Genomic DNA, 17,971 nt, shown 5'->3' on the forward strand with positions numbered 1-17,971 from the left:
CCATGTGGAAAAAAAAAATGTTTTAATTTAGAACCTCGAAGGACATTTTCAGTTTTGAAATGCTTACTTTTTTGGGGAAAGGAAAATAACCATATGTTTTTCAGTTGCTTTGAATTTATTGAGACACATGGAAACCAGTAACTTGGTTATCTTTCTCCACTTATATCATCTGTTTTAACATTTTATGGTATTGTATTTTTAGTGTGTTTTTCTCACCGAGGGTATAGATCAGCAAATTTCTTATGAAAAATCCAGATAATAAGTATTTTAGGCCTTGTGGGCTATCAGGTCTGTGTTGCAACTACTCAGGCCATTATAGCATGAAAACAGCCACAGGCAATACATACTGGCTGAGTTTAGCTTTTCTAATAAACTTGATCTTACAAAAGTAGGAGGCGGGCAGAGTTCACCCACTTGGGTGTAGTATGCCAACTATTGCCCTTGTGTATTACATATGTACATGCCAGAAATAAAAACAGCACCTGATATTTTTTTAAAGACTAAAAATATCAGATACTTTGCTAAAAAGCCTTATGCATTCATTTCATTTAACCTCTACAGCAATTTTTTTCTTTTTTTAAATATAATTTATTGTCAAGTTAGGTAACATGCACTGTATACAGTGTGCTCTTGGCTTCAGGAGTAGGTTCCCATGATTCATCACTTACATACAACACCCAGTGCTCATCCTAACAAGTGCCCTCCTCAATGCCCATCACCCATTACCCCTCCCCCCGCCATCAACCCTCAATTTGTTCTCTGTATTTAAGAGTCTCTTATGGTTTGCCTCCCTCTTTGTTTGTAACTATTTTTTTTTTCCCTTCCCTTCCCCCCTGGTCTTCTGTTAAGTTTCTCAAATTATACATATGAGTGAAAACATGTGATATCTGTCTTTCTCTGACTTATTTCACTTAGCATGATACTCTTCAGTTCCATCCATATTGTTGCAAATGGCAAGATTTCATTCATTTTCATTGCTGAGTAGTATTCTATTATATATATGTACCACATCTTCTTTATCCATTCATCAGTTAATGGATATTTGGGCTCTTTCCATAATTTGGCTATTGTTGATAGCGCTGCTATAAACATTGGGGTGCATGTGACCCTATGAATCAGCACTCCTGGATCCTTTGGATAAATTCTTAGTAGAGTTATTGCTCTACAGCTATTTTTATCCTTAGATAAATTAACTTGCCAAGATCACACAGCAAATGAGTGGCAGAATTGCAACTGAAGGCAAGTGCTCTGACCTGAGAACTTGTGCTTTTAACCATTATACTGTATAGCCTAGAGCAAATTTTTTCCATGACAACAAAGTTTATCACTTAAAACTGATATAATGAGTGTCCTAATTTAATTGTATTATATTAGAATAGCAGGCTTTTTTTTTTTTTTTACAAATACAATTTTATATGGAAGGCTAGCATATTGAACAAATAATTTTAAAAAATCTGTGAAATTTATCAGGCGTTAAATAGTTGTTGATATATATCATTTTTAAGTGGTCCTCCAAATATCTTTGTAAGCTGTAGGCACTATCATTTTTCTTATTTTACAGATGAAGAAACTAAAACTTAGAAAAATTAAGTAATTTGTTCAGGCCACACCCTATGCAGTTACAGAGGGTGGATGTGATCTAGCAGTCTAGACTTAAAAAACATTTTGTAATTAGTATTTAGCTGTTTCCCAAGCTTATTAAAACACTCAGGAACTTAAGGCCCTCCCTGCTTAAGTCAGCCCTTGATGTCACTAGGGAAACCCAAGGTTTTGAGGAACACTTTTTCTTCTTCTTTTTTTATTTTATTAAAAATTTTTAAAATTATTTATTTATTTATTATTTTTTATTTTGAGAGAGAGAGAAAATGCAAGCAAGGGAAGGGCAGAGAGAGAGGGAGAGAGAGAATCCCAAGCAGGCTCTGCACTGCCAGTGTGGTGCCAGATGCCGGACTTGAAGTCATGAACTGTGAGGTCATGACCTGAGCTAAAATTAAGAATTGGACGCTTAACCGACTGAGCAACCCAAGTGCCTGAAGGAACACATTTTTAAACAAGTGTTTTACAAAAAGGGAAGTTGATTAAGAATTTTGAAACAATCTCCTACTTAGAGAAAAGTTGCAAGTATCGTACAAGTTTTTTCCTTTAAATCATTTCAGAGTAAGTTACCAATATATATTTCAGCTCTTCAGAATGTTTTTGTATGTCATTCCTATAAACAAAGGCATTCTCCTACATAACCATGATACATCCTTAGGAAATTAACATTGATACATTTAATTCTACAGCCCCATTCCTGTTCTACCAATTGTGCCAGTAGAGTTGAATCACAGGTTCAATTTGGATGTCACGTCTCTTTAGTCTCTTTTAATCTGGAACATTTCTTCACTCTTAACTTTCATGATCTTGGCACTTTTAAAGATAATAGGCCAGTTATTTAGTTTTATTTATTTTTAATACATTTCTTAAAAAGTTTATTTATTTATTTTGAGAGACAGAATGTGGGGGAGAGGCAGAGAGACAGGGAAAGAGAGAATTCCAGGCAAGCTCCTTACTGCAGAGACTGATCCAGGACTCAAACTCATGAACTATGAGATCGTGACCTGGGTGGAAGTTGGAGGCTTAACTGACTGAGCCACACAGGTGCCCCTAGACCAGTTATGTTAACGAATGTCCCTCAATTTGCGTTTTATAATGTCTATACTTTCTGCTCAGTCATCTCTGTTGATTAGTTTTAGGTTTTTAAAAAGTACTAGTTAACAGATGAACACTAGGACCTATCTTGTGGCAGCACTGTGGTTTCAGCACTCAGACATCTTTGTAAAAAGGCAGTTGTGCAATTAGTCAATAGTTTATTGCATTTCTCCCTTATTTTCTTTTTTTTTTAATATATGAAATTTATTGTCAAATTGGTTTCCATACAACACCCAGTGCTCATCCCAAAAGATGCCCTCCTCAATGCCCATCATCCCCCTCCCCTCCCTCCCACCCCCCATCAACCCTCAGTTTTGTTCAGTTTTTAAGAGTCTCTTATGTTTTGGCTCCCTCCCTCTCTTTTTTTTTTTTTTTTTTTCCTTTTTTTTCCCCTTCCCCTCCCCCATGAGAAATTTTGGTAAGTTTGTCAGGATCCACATAAGAGTGAAAACATGTGGTATCTGTCTTTCTCTGTATGGCTTATTTCACTTAGCATAACACTCTCCAGTTCCATCCACTTTGCTACAAAGAGCCATATTTCATTCTTTCTCATTGCCACGTAGTACTCCATTGTGTATATAAACCACAATTTCTTTATCCATTCGTCAGTTGATGGACATTTAGGCTCTTTCCACAATTTGGCTATTGTTGAGAGTGCTGCTATAAACATTGGGGTACAGTGCCTCTATGAGTCAGCACTCCTGTATCCTGTGGATAAATTCCTAACAGTGCTACTGCTGGGTCATAGGGTAGATCTATTTTTAATTTTTTGAGGAACCTCCACACTGTTTTCCTGAGTGGCTGCACCAGTTTGCATTGCCACCAACAGTGCAAAAGGGTTCCGTTTCTCCACATCCTCTCCAGCATCTATAGTCTCCTGATTTGTTCATTTTGGCCACTCTGACTGGCGTGAGGTGATATCTGAGTGTGGTTTTGATTTGTATTTCCCTGATGAGGAGCGATGTTGAGCATCTTTTCATGTGCCTGTTGGCCATCTGGATGTCTTCTTTAGAGAAGTGTCTATTCATGTTTTCTGCCCATTTCTTCACTGGATTATTTGTTTTTCGGGTGTGGAGTTTGGTGAGCTCTTTATAGATTTTGGATACTAGCCCTTTGTCCGATATGTCATTTGCAAATATCTTTTCCCATTCCGTTGGTTGCCTTTTAGTTTGTTGATTGTTTCCTTTCCTGTGCAGAAGCTTTTTATCTTCATAAGGTCCCAGTAGTTCATTTTTGTGTTTAATTCCCTTGCCTTTGGGGATGTGTCAAGTAAGAAATTGCTGCGGCTGAGATCAGAGAGGTCCTTTCCTGCTTTCTCCTCTAGGGTTTTGATGGTTTCCTGTCTCACATTCAGGTCCTTTATCCATTTTGAGTTTATTTTTGTGAATGGTGTAAGAAAGTGGTCTAGTTTCATTCTTCTGCATGTTGCTGTCCAGTTCTCCCAGCACCATTTGTTAAAGAGACTGTCTTTTTTCCATTGGATGTTCTTTCCTGCTTTGTCAAAGATGAGTTGGCCATACGTTTGTGGGTCTAGTTCTGGGGTTTCTATTCTATTCCATTGGTCTATGTGTCTGTTTTTGTGCCAATACCATGCTGTCTTGATGATTACAGCTTTGTAGTAGAGGCTAAAGTCTGGGATTGTGATGCCTCCTGCTTTGGTCTTCTTCTTCAAAATTACTTTGGCTGTTTCGGGCCTTTTGTGGTTCCATATGAATTTTAGGATTGCTTGTTCTAGCTTCAAGAAGAATGCTGGTGCAATTTTGATTGGGATTGCACTGAATGTGTAGATAGCTTTGGGTAGTATTGACATTTTAACAATATTTATTCTTCCAATCCATGAGCACGGAATGTCTTTCCATTTCTTTATATCCTCTTCAATTTCCTTCATAAGCTTTCGATAGTTTTCAGCATACAGATCTTGTACATCTTTGGTTAGATTTATTCCTAGGTATTTTGTGCTTCTTGGTGCAATTGTGAATGGGATCAGTTTCTTTATTTGTCTTACTGTTGCTTCATTATCAGTGTATAAGAATGCAACTGATTTCTGTACATTGATTTTGTATCCTGCAATGTTGCTGAATTCATGTATCAGTTCTAGTAGACTTTTAGTGGAGTCTATCGGATTTTCCATGTATAATATCATGTCATCTGCAAAAAGTGAAAGCTTGACTTCATCTTTGCCAATTTTGATGCCTTTGATTTCCTTTTGTTGTCTGATTGCTGATGCTAGCACTTCCAACACTATGTTAAACAACAGCAGTGAGAGTGGACATCCCTGTCGTGTTCCTGATCTCAGGGGGAAAGCTCTCAGTTTTTCCCCATTGAGGATGATATTAGCTGTGGGCTTTTCATAAATGGCTTTTATGATGTTTACGTATGTTCCTTCTATCCTGACTTTCTCGAGGGTTTTTATTAAGAAAGGATGCTGAATTTTGTCAAATGCTTTTTCTGCATCAATTGGCAGGATCACATGGTTCTTTTCTTTTTATTAATGTGATGTATCATATTGATTGATTTGCGAATGTTGAACCAGCCCTGCATCCCAGGAATGAATCCCACTTGATCGTGGTGAATAATTCTTTTTATAAGCTGTTGAGTTCGATTTGCTAGTATCTTATTGAGAATTTTTGCATCCATATTCATCAGGGATATTGGCCTGTAGTTTTCTTTTTTTACTGGGTCTCTGTCTGGTTTAGAAATCAAAGTAATACTGGCTTCATAGAATGAGTCTGGAAGTTTTCCTTCCCTTTCTATTTTTTGGAATAGCTTTAGAAGGATAGGTATTATCTCTGCTTTAAATGTCTGGTAGAATTCCCCAGGGAAGCCATCTGGTCCTGGACTCTTATTTGTTGGGAGATTTTTGATAACTGATTCAATTTCTTTGCTGGTTATGGGTCTGTTCAAGCTTTCTGTTTCCTCCTGTTTGAGTTTTGGAAGCGTGTGGGTGTTGAGGAAATTGTCCATTTCTTCCAGGTTGTCCAGTTTGTTGGCATATAATTTTTCATAGTATTCCCTGACAGTTGCTTGTATTTCTAAGGGATTGGTTGTAATAGTTCCATTATCATTCATGATTTTATCTATTTGGGTCATCTCCCTTTTCTTTTTGAGAAGCCTGGCTAGAGGTTTATCAATTTTGTTTATTTTTTCAAAAAACAACTCTTGGTTTCATTGATCTGCTCTACAGTTGTTTTAGGTTCTATGTTGTTTATTTCTGCTCTGATCTTTATTATTTCTCTTTTTCTGCTGGGTTTGGGGGTCTTTGCTGCTCTGCTTCTATTTCCTTTAGGTGTGCTGTTAGATTTTGTATTTAGGATTTTTCTTGTTTCTTGAGATAGGCCTGGATTGCAATGTATTTTCCTCTCAGGACTGCCTTCGCTGCATCCCAAAGCGTTTGGATTGTTGTATTTTCATTTTTGTTTGTTTCCATATATTTTTAAATTTCTTCTCTAATTGCCTGGTTGACCCACTCATTCTTTAGTAGGGTGTTCTTTAACCTCCATGCTTTTGGAGGTTTTCCAGACTTTTTCCTGTGGTTGATTTCAAGCTTCATAGCATTGTTGTCCGAAAGTATGCATGGTATGATCTCAATTCTTGTATACTTATGAAGGGCTGTTTTGTGACCCAGTATGTGATCTATCTTGGAGAATGTTCCATGTGCACTCGAGAAGAAAGTATATTCTGTTGCTTTGGGATGCAGAGTTCTAAATATATCTGTCAAGTCTATCTGATCTAATGTATCATTCAGGGCCCTTGTTTCTTTATTGACCGTGTGTCTAGATGATCTATCCATTTCTGTAAGTGGAGTGTTAAAGTCCCCTGCAATTACCACATTCTTATCAATAAGGTTGCTTATGTTTATGAGTAATTGTTTTATATATTTGGGGGCTCCCGTATTTGGTGCATAGACATTTATAATTGTTAGGTCTTCTTGATGGATAGACCCTGTAATTATTATATAATTTTCTTCGTCTCTTGTTACACCCTTTAATTTAAAGTCTGGTTTGTCTGATATAAGTATGGCTACTCCAGCTTTCTTTTGACTTCTAGTAGCATGATAAATAGTTCTCCATCCCCTCACTTTCAATCTAAAGGTGTCCTCAGGTCTAAAATGAGTCTCTTGTAGACAGCAAATAGATGGGTCTTGTTTTTTTATCCATTCTGATACCCTATGTCTTTTGGTTGGAGCATTTAGTCCATTTACATTCAGTGTTATTATAGAAAGATACGGGTTTAGCGTCATTGTGATGTCTGTATGTTTCATGCTTGTAGCGATGTCTCTGGTACTTTGTCTCACAGGATCCCCCTTAGGATCTCTTGTAGGGCTGGTTTAGTGGTGACGAATTCCTTCAGTTTTTGTTTGTTTGGGAAGACCTTTATCTCTCCTTCTATTCTAAATGACAGACTTGCTGGATAAAGGATTCTCGGCTGCATATTTTTTTCTGTTCATCACATTGAAGATCTCCTGCCATTCCTTTCTGGCCTGCCAAGTTTCAGTAGAGAGATCAGTCACGAGTCTTATAAGTCTCCCTTTATATGTTAGGGCACGTTTATCCCTCGCTGCTTTCAGAATTTTCTCTTTATCCTTGTATTTTGCCAGTTTCACTATGATATGTTGTGCAGAAGATCGATTCAAGTTACGTCTGAAGGGAGTTCTCTGTGCCTCTTGGATTTCAATGCCTTTTTCCTTCCCCAGATCAGGGAAGTTCTCAGCTGTTATTTCTTCAAGTACACCTTCAGCACCTTTCCTTCTCTCTTCCTTCTCTGGAATACCAATTATGCGTAGATTATTTCTCTTTAGTGCATCACTTAGTTCTCTAATTTTCCCCTCATACTCCTGGATTTTTTTTATCTCTCTTTTTCTCAGCTTCCTCTTTTTCCATAATTTTATCTTCTAGTTCATCTATTCTCTCCTGTGCCTCTTCAGTCCAAGCTGTGGTCGTCTCCATTTTATTTTGCAGCGCATTAATAGCATTTTTTAGCTCCTCCTGGCTGTTCCTTAGTCCCTTGATCTCTGTAGCAATAGATTCTCTGCTGTCCTTTATACTGTTTTCAAGCCCAGCGATTAATTTTATGACTATTATTCTATATTCACTTTCTGTTATATTGTTTAAATCGTTTTTGATCAGTTAGTTAGCTGTCGTTATTTCCTGGAGATTCTTTTGAGGGGAATTCTTCCGTTTCATCATTTTGGATAGTCTCTGGAGTGGTGAGGAACTGCAGGGCACTTCCCCTGTGCTGTCTTGAATAACTTGGTGGGCGGGGCCGCAGTCAGACCTGTTGTCTGCCCCCAGCCCACCGCTGGGGCTACAGTCAGACTGGTGTATATTTTCTCTTCCCCTCTTTTAGGGGTAGGATTCACTGTGGGGTGGCATGGCCCATCTGGGCTACTTGCACACTGCCAGGCTTGTGGTGCTGGGGATCTGGTGTATTAGCTGGGGTGGATCGGCAGGGTGCACAGGGGCGGGAGGGGTAGGCTCAGCTCACTTTTCCTTCAGAGATCCGCTTCGGGCAGGGCCCTGCGGCACCGGGCGGGAGTCAGACCTGCCGCTGGAGGGATGGATCCACAGAAGCACAGCCCTGGGTGTTTGCGCGGTGCAGGCAAGTTCCCTGGCAGGAACTGGTTCCCTTTGGGATTTTGGCTGGGGGGTGGGCGAGGGAGATGGTGCTGGCGAGCACCTTTGTTCCCCGCCACGCTGCGCTGTGTTGTCCGGGGCTCAACAACTCTCCCTCCCGTTGTCCTCCAGCCCTCCTGTTCTCCGAGCAGAGCTGTTAACTTATAACCTTCCAGATGTTAAGTCCCGCTTGCTGTCAGAACACACTCCGTCTGGCCCCTCTGCTTTTGCAAGCCAGACTTGGGGCCTCTGCTTGGCCGGCGGGCCGCCCCTCCGCCCGGCTCCCTCCCGCCAGTCCGTGGAGTGCGCATCGCCTCTCCACCCTTCCTACCCTCTTCCATGGGCTTCTCGTCTATGCTTGCCTCCAGAGAATCTGTTCTGCTAGTCTTCTGGAGATTTTCTGTGTTATTTAGGCAGGTGTGGGTGGAATCTAAGTGATCCACAGGACGTGGTGAGCCCAGTGTCCCTCTCCCTTATTTTCAAAAAGCAGAGCAAATGGAAAAATCAAAGTGCTGATGCCGTTAAAAAAATAATAGGTAGTAGGGGGTGCCTGGATGGCTTAGTTAGTTAGATGTCTGACTCTTGGTTTCAGCTCAGGTCACGATCTCATGGTTTATGAGATTGAGCTCCGCATTGGGCTCTGCACCGACAACAAGGAGCATGTTTGGGATTCTCTGCCTGCCTCTCCCCACTTGTGCTCTATCTCTCTCAAAATAAATAAATTAATTGTAAAAAATAGGTACTAAGCTAAAGACAATTGCAACTACATTAGAAATTGTCAACCTCAACTGGATATTTATTGGACTTTACCAGTCAACTACACTTTGAGTTATGAATGAAAAAAAATTAAAGGAAATGTTAGAAATTTACTGTCAAGGATTATGACTAAAACGTGATATAATTTAGGATGGGGTAACTTTTTTTAGTTCTTAGGAGCCAACTTTCATACCTCCATTATGTAAGTCCCATGCTCAACTTTCTTCCATTTGATTTCCATATTGTGTTTGTGAGTATATTATGCACTAATTTAATAGTTCCTGTGTTGAAAAAATTAAATTACAAATAAGCTTGAAAGAGGTTCAATTGGGAATTTATACAGTTGACCCTTGAACAGCACAGGGGTTGGGGACTCTCCTGCGCGGTTGAAAATTTGCGTGTAACTTCTGAATCCCCAAAAACTTAACTAGTAATAGCTTATTGTTGACTGGAATCCTTATCAATAACATAGTTGATTAACACATATCATGTATGTTATGTGTATTATACACTATATCCTTACAGTAAAGCTAGAAAAAATGTTATTAAGAAAATCATAAGGAAAATACATTTGCAGTCCTATACTGTGTTTGTTGAAAAAAATCTGAGTATGAGTGGACCATGCAGTTCAAACTCATGTTCTTCACGGGTCAACTGTATTCTGTTAGGTTGAAACAGAATTTTTGACTCCTTAGATATTCTTTCCTTCACAGAAAATAAACAACTTTTAATTCTTGTAGCAGTCCCTTGGCTAGTTGAGCATGTAGATTTTAGTAATAATTGGTATGTATTATTGATGTGTCAAGATGGACTTGAAGTGCATAATCACAAGGTAGCATTTACTTTTATACTTCATTGTCCTTTTAAATTAGGGGCACATTCTTTCCTTGCCCTGGATGAGAATTCTCCTGGCTGTTAGTATGACATTTTGGGGGTAGTATAAACATTTCTTTCTTCATTTTAAATAGAAAAACAGAGAAATTAAAAATGTCTTCAAATAGCAAAATTTAGAAATTAAAACATTTCATCCTAGCTATAGTGATAAGCTAGCCATCCTGACTAATAGTGAAAGCCTCAGACTTGCTTTAAAGTTTCTTTTAAGGTTTCTTTCTCTCCTTAAGCTTCAATCTGTTGTAATTGGAAGAAGGTGTGGTTTGCTTTTCTTTCCCTACCTAGCTTTTATTTGTCTTCTTCTGAATTCTTAATTTCTGAACTCCCCAAGCCTGCTAGTATGGGAGTGGAGGAGGAAAACTTACAATTGCCAGTTCTATCTTGATGATCTAGCATTGGTGCTCTCCTTACTTGACTGTATGTTTTAAAGCTAACTCTATCTTATGGATGCTTTTGTGGGTTGAATCTAGTTCCACAATCACTTAATGCTATGGATAATTCACCTGCAATTCTTTTGATGAAGGTGCATTTATCATTTACTCCTTCCTCAAATCCTAGGCCTCTGGTGATACCTCTAGCTTCCTGCAGAGGACTGTTCTTTCTTACTAGACAGAAACTAATAAAACCTGCCAGGTTATCAGGTTGATGAAGTTCTATTCAGGCTGATGAAGTTTCTAGTATGCTGAGGCTTTTTTTAGTGAATAGGTGTTGGAATTTCTCAAATGCCATTTCTGCATCTATTTATGTGATCATATGGTTTTTCTTCTTTAGTCTGTTGAGATGGTGATTTCATTGATTTTTAAATTATAAAATATACATAAGATATACCGTTTTTAAGTGTATAGTTTAGTGGCATAAATTGCATTCACATTGTGGTACTGTCACCACTATCCATCTCTAGAACTTTTTATCATCCCAAACCCAAATTCTGCACTCATTGAACTGTAACTCTCCACCCCCTCCTTTCCCCAGTTCATGATCAACACTGTTTTACTTATCTTTCTCTGTATTTAACTGTTTTTCTTTTTCTGTATTAATCTGTATTTGATCTATGTATTTAACTGTTCCAGGCATCTCATGTAAATGCAATCATATAATATTTGTCCTTTGGTATCTAGCTTAACTTAGCATATGTGTTCAAGGTCCATCCATGTAGCATGTGTCAGAATTTCATTCCCTTTTAAGTCTGAATAATATTCTCTTGTATGAATATACCACATTTTGTTAATCCCTTCATTTACCGATGGACGTTTGGATTATTTTCACCCTATGACTATTGTTAATAACGCTGCTGTGAACATGAATGTACAAGTTATTTTTGTGTGTATACTCAGAAGTGGAATTGCCTGATCAATGGTAATTCTGTGTTTGGTTTTTTGGGTACCGCCATACTGATTTCCACAGCAGCTGCACCATTTTACAACCCACCTGCCTCACACCACCAGCACTATACAAGCCATCCAGTTTCTCTAAATCCATGCCAACACTTATTTCCTTCCTTATTTCTTTTCTTCCTTCCTTTCTCTTTTTTTAAAAAAGTTTATTTTGAGGTAGATATAGAGTGCAGGAGAGGCAGAGAAAGAGGGAGAGAGAGAACCCCAAGCAGACTTCCATGCTGTCAGCACAGAGCCTGATGCAGGGCTCAAATTCACAACTTCGAGATCATGACCTGAGTCGAAATCAAGAATTGGAAGAAGCTTAACCAACTGAGCCACCCACGTGCCCCTATCTTTTCTTTTATACCTGGTGTTGATATTTTTTATCATTTCTCTTTTTGGTTTCCCTGGTCAGACTAGCTAGAGATTTATCAATTTTATTGATCTTTACTATTAGCTTATGAAGTGTATGTCTTTCTTTATCTAATGTTAAGTTTTAGAATGTTAGTAGTAGTTCTGAGATTTACAATACGCATCTTCAACTTATCACAGTCTACCTTCAAATAATATAACATTTCACATAAAATACAAGAATCTTACTACTCTTTACTCCTGTTTTCACATTTTCCTTTATGCTGCTGTTGTCATTTACTTTATTTCTACATTTGTTACAAAGCCCAAAACATATTGCTTTAAAGTATCTTTAGAAAACTTTTTAAATGTGAAAAATGTTTTGTGTTTGCTCACATATTTATCATTTACAGTGCTCTTTATTCTTTTTCATAGATTTACATTTCTGTCTGGTATTTTCTTTCCTTCTAAAGAACTTTCTTTAACATTACTCATAATGCAAATTTATTGGTGATCAATTCTCACAGCTTTTGTTTGAAAATGTTTTGTCTTTTAAAAAATGTCTTTCACTGGGTATTGAATTCTAGGTTGTTTCTTTCCTTTAACACTTTAAAGATGCTGTTCATCATTATTTCTGATATGAAATTTGTTGTCTTATCTTTGTTTCTCTGTATTTAATGTGTCTCCCCATGTCCCCACCACAGCTTTTAAGATTTTTTTATCACTATTTTTTTTAAGCAGTGTGATTATGACTTATCATTATATGGATTTCTTTATGTTTATCCTTTTATAGTTCATCGACCTTCTTGAATCTGTGGGTAGTTTTTATCAAATTTGGAAAAATTTTGGCTATAATTTTTTCAAATGCTTTCTATTTACCCCATTTTTTTCCCCTGGGACTCATACATGTTAGTCTGCCTTATACTATTATTCTATTTATTTATTTTACTTATTTTCTTTGTAATGTTTGTTTATTTTTGAGACAGAGGGTGACAGAGTGCAAGTGGGGGAGGGTCAGAGAAGGAGGTCTGAGCTGTCAGCATAGAACCTGATGTGGGGCACGAATGCATGAACCACGAGATCATGACCTGAGCCGAAATCAGTTGCTCAACAGACCAAGCCACCCAGGCGCCTCTATTATTCTATTTATTTTAATGAGGGAGGAGAGCTCTTTGTTTTCTATGGTTTATTTTGGAGAGTTTCTAGAGTTATATCATTATGTTCATGATCTTCTGCAGTGTTTAAAATGCTGTTAATCCCATCCAGTGAATTTCTTGTGTCAGATTGTTTTTCATGTCCACAAATTCCATTTAAAAAAGTATTTTTCATCTTTCCACATTATGCTCATGTTTTCTTTTAATTCTTTGAACATCTTTAAGGCAGGCTATATTTTCCAGTATGCTCACAATATTACTTTCTAATACACATGCGCTTCTACAACTTTGCTGCTGCCTAATCAAAACATGGCATCTGTGTCTCGTCAATTGAAATGGGTCAGACCCTTGTGGATCTCTTGCTTGATGGTAAAGATATTATGACACTGTCATTTCTAATGCTAAGTCATAAAATGTCTATAACTTCTGCCTTGTTTTCTCTCTTTTATGTGATAACCATTTGCCTTGCTGTGAGAAAACCCACATCAAGTGGAGAAGCCCATGAAAAAATGAATCGAAGGTCAAAGCCTTAGCTAAGCTCTCATCTAACAACCAGTACCAGCTTTCTTTCCATATTAGTGAATCATCTTGGAAGCAGATCCTTTAGATCTCAAGTCAAGTTGTCACACCTGATGCTGTGTAGAACTTCCCTTCTGAGCCTTGCCCAAATTCCAGATTCATAAAATAATGATTATTTTTTAAGCCAGAAAGTTTTTTTTAATGTTTATTTATTTTTGAAAGACAGAGACAGACACAGAGCATGAGTGGGGGAGGGGCAGAGAGAGACAGAAACACAGAATCCAAAGCAGGCTCCAGGCTCTGAGCTGTCAGCATAGAGCCTGACACAGGTCTTGAACCCACGAGCTGAGAGGTCATAACCTAAACCGAAGTCCGATGCTTAACTGACAGAGCCATTCAGGTGCCCCTAAGCCACAAAGTTTTGAATGGTTTGCTATATACATGTAGGTATTTATATTTTCTCTTTTAATTCTATCATCTCAGGACACTTCTTCAGAACAGTGGTGTATAACTGGGGGAAAGTTCTGACTCCTTTGAGAATATGATGGAAGCTATAAAGCATCTTCCGTGAAAATTAATACATACCTGTTCATGTGGGTTTTCTTTCTGAGCTGTCCATGGACATCTGGCAATCATCCCTATGGAGGGCTCGGGGCCCTCTCAAATCTTCTGTTATGTTAGCTGATTATTTTTTAAATTTTTACTTAAATTATAGTTAGTTAACATACAGTACAATATTGGTTTCAGGAATAGAATTCGATGATTCATCACTTATGTCCCACTCCCAGTGCTCATCTTAACAACTGTCCTCCTTATTACCCATCACCCATCTAGCCCACACCCCGCCCATCTCTCTCCATCAACCCTCAGTTTGTTCTCTATCATTAAGAGTCCCTCATGGTGACTTTCCCTCTCTCTCTTGTTTCCCCCCCACTTTATGTTCATCTGTTTTGCTTTTTTGAATTCCACAGTGAGTGAAATCATATGGTATTTGCCTTTCCCTGACTGACTTATTTCACCTAGCATGTATCATGCTCTATCCACGCCATTGCAAATGTAAAGATTTCATTCTTTTTGCTGGCTGAGTAATATTCCAATGTCTATATGTAGCACATCTTCCTTACCCATTCATCAGTTGATGGACATTTGAGCTCTTTCTATAGTTTAGCTATTGTTGATAATGCTGCTATATACATTGAGGTGTATGTACCTGTTTCAATCTGTATTTTTGTATCCTTTGAGTAAATACCTAGTAGTTCAATTACTGTATCATAGGATGGTTCTATTTTTTACTTTTTGAGAAACCTTCATATAGTTTTCCAGAGTGGCTGCCCCAGTTTGCATTCCTACCAATAGTGCAAGAGGGGTCCCATTTTCCACATCCTTGCCAACCAACATCTGTTGTTTCCTGAGTTGTTAGTTTTAGATACTCTGACTGGTGTGAAGTATATCTCAGTGTGGTTTTGATTTGTATTTCCCTGATGATGAGTGATGTTGAGCATCTTTTCATGTGTCTGTTAGTTATCTGGATGTCTTCTTTGGAAAGTGTCTATTCATGTCTTCTATCCATTTCTTAACTGGATTATCTTTCTTTGATAAGTTCTTTATAGATTTTAGATACTAACCCTTTATCAGACAGGTCATTTGCAAATATCTTTTCCCATTCTGTAGGTTACCTTTTAGTTTTGTTGATTGTTTCCTTTGCTATGCAGAAGTTTTTTTATCTTGATGAGGTCCGAGAATAGTTCATGTTTGCTTTTGTCTCTTTTGCCTCTGGCGACGTGTCCGTAAAAAATTGCTCCAGCTGAGGTTGGAAAGACTGCTGCTTGTGTTGTCCTCTAGAATTTTGATGGATTCCCGCATCACATTTAGGTCTTTCATCCATTTTGAATTTATTTTTGTGTATGGTGTAAGAAAGTGGTCCAGTTTCATTCTTCTGCATGTTGATGTTGAGTTTTCCCAGCACCATTTGTTGAAGACACCATCTTTTTTCCATTGTATATTCTTTCCTGCTCTGTTGAAGATTAGTTGACCTTATGGTTGTGGGTCCATTTCTGGGTTTTCTATTCTGTTCCATTGATCTATGTGTCTGTTTTTGTGCCAGTACCATACTGCCTTAATGACTACAGATTTGTAATACAGCTTGAAGTTAGGAATTATGATGCTTCCAGCTTTGGTTTTCTTTTTCAGGATTGCTTTGGGGTCTTTCAGGACTATATGGGGTCTTTCCTGGTTCCACACAGATTTTAGAATTGTTTGTTCTAGCTCTGTGAAGAATGCTGGTGGTATTTTTATAGGGATTGCATTGAATGTGTAAGTTGCTTTTGGTAATATAGACATTTTAACAATGTTTGTTCTTGTAATCCATGCGCATGGAATGTTTTTCCATTTCTTTGCATCCTCCTTAATTTCTTTCGTAAGCATTCTATAGTTTTCAGATTACAGATCTCTAACTCTTTGGTTAGGTTTATTCCTAGGTATCTTATGGTTTTTGGTGCAATTATAAATGGGATTGATTCCTTGATTTCTTTTTCTGCTGCTTCGTTATTGGTGTATACAAATGCAGTGGATTTCTGTATGTTGATTTTATAACCTGTGGCTTTGCTGAATACATATATTAGTTCTAGCAATTTTTTGGTGGGGTCTTTCAGGTTTTCTGCAGAGAATATCATGTTATCTGCAAACAGTGTAAGTGTGACTTCTTCCTTACCAATTTAGATGCCTTTTATTTCATTTTGTTGTCTGATTGCTGAGGCTAAGACTTCCAGCACTATGTTAAATAGTAATGGTGAGAGTGGACATCCTTGTTTTGTTCCTGACTATATAGGAAAAGCTCTCAAGTTTTTCCCCATTGAGGATGGTATTAGCTGTGGGTCTTTCATATATGGCTTTTATGATGTTGAGGTATGTCCCATCTATCCCTACTTTGTTGAGGGTTTTTATCAAGAATGGATGCTAGTTTTTCAAATGGGTTTTCTGCATCTCCTGAGAGGAGTATATGGTTCTTACCCTTTCTTGTATTAATGTGGTGTATCATGTTGATTGATGTGCAAACATTGAGCTGATAGTGAACCATGATCAAGTGGAATTTCTTTCTACTGTCCTACAAATCCCACTTGATCGTGGTGAATAATTCTTTTAATGTACTGTTGAATTTGACTTGCTAGTATCTTGTTGAGAATTTTTGTATCCAGGTTCATCAGGGATATTGGCCTGTAATTCTCCCTTTTAGTGGTGTCTTTGTCTTGTCTGGTATCAAGGTAATGCTGGCGTCGTGGAATGAGTTTGGAAGTTTTCCTTCCATGTCTCTTTTTTGGAACACTTTGAGAAGAATTGGTATTAACTCTTCTATAAATACCAGGTAGAATTCACTTGTAAATCCATCTGGTCCTAGACTTTATTTTTTGGTAGTTTTTTGATTACCAATTCAATTTCATTACTTGTAATCATTCTATTCTGATATTCTATTTCCATTTCTTCCAGATTGCCCAGTTCGTTGGCATATAATTTTTTATAATATTCTCTTATAATTGTATTTCTGTGATATTGGTTGTTATCTCTATTTCATTGTGATTTTATTTATTTGGGTCCTTTCTCTTACTTTTGAGAAGTCTGGCTAGGGGTTTATTAATTTTATTAATTCTTTCTAAGAGCCAGCTGTTAATTTTGTTGATCTGTTTTTTTGTTTGCTTCTATATTGTTTTTTTCTGCTCTAATCTTTATTATTTCCCTTCTCCTACTGGCTTTAGGCTTTATTTGCTGTTCCTTTTCTAGGTCTTTTAGGTTTAAGGTTAGGTTGTATATTTGAGACTTTTCTTCCTTCTTGAGGTAGACCTGTATTGCAATATACTTTTCTCTTAGGACTGCCTTTGCTGCATCCCAAAGGATTTGGACTGTCGTGTTTTCATTTGCTTCCATCTATTTTTTATTTCTTCTCTAATTTCCTGGTTAGCCCATTCATTATTTAGTAGAATATTATTTAGCCTCCATGTATTTGTGATCTTTCCAATTTTTTTCTTGTGGTTGACTGCAAGTTTCATAGCGTTGTGGTCTGAAAATATGCATGGTATAATCTCAGTCTTTTTGTATTTGTTGAGGGCTGATCTTTGACTCAGTATGTGATCTCTTCTAGAGAGTGTCCCATGTGCACTTCAAAAGAATGTGTATTCTCTTGTTTTAGGATAAACTGTTCCAAATATATCTGTTAAGTCCATTCGTCCAGTGTGTCATTCAAAGCCATAGTTTCCTTGTTGATTTTCTTCTGGATAATCTGTCCATTGTTGTAAATAGGGTGTTAAAGTCCCCTACTATTATTGTATTATTACCAATGAGTTTCTTCATGTTTGTTATTAATTGACTTGTATATTTGGGTGCTCTCAAGTTGGGGGCATCAATATTTATAATTTTTAGATCTTTTAAATATATAGACCCCTTAATTATGATATAATGCTCTTCTTCATCCCTTGTTACGGTCTTTGGTTTAAAATCTAGTTTGTCTGATATAAATATGGCTACTCCAGCTTTCTCTTGATGTCCATGAACATGATAGATGGTTCTCCATCCCTTCACTTTCAATCTAGAGGTGTCTTTAGGTTTAAATTGAGTCTCTTGTAGGCAGCAT

General features: G+C 37.6%; 1 protein-coding gene across 5 annotated transcripts in view; it reads left to right on the forward strand.

Moving 5' to 3' along the window:
- ANAPC10 (anaphase promoting complex subunit 10) overlaps positions 1-17,971 on the forward strand; it is a 110,112-nt gene that overhangs the window by 26,525 nt on the left and 65,616 nt on the right. The window lies entirely within an intron of this gene.

The sequence above is a fragment of the Leopardus geoffroyi genome, chromosome B1 (genome assembly GCF_018350155.1).
Source record: "Leopardus geoffroyi isolate Oge1 chromosome B1, O.geoffroyi_Oge1_pat1.0, whole genome shotgun sequence".
Classification (NCBI taxonomy): Eukaryota; Metazoa; Chordata; class Mammalia; order Carnivora; family Felidae; genus Leopardus; species Leopardus geoffroyi.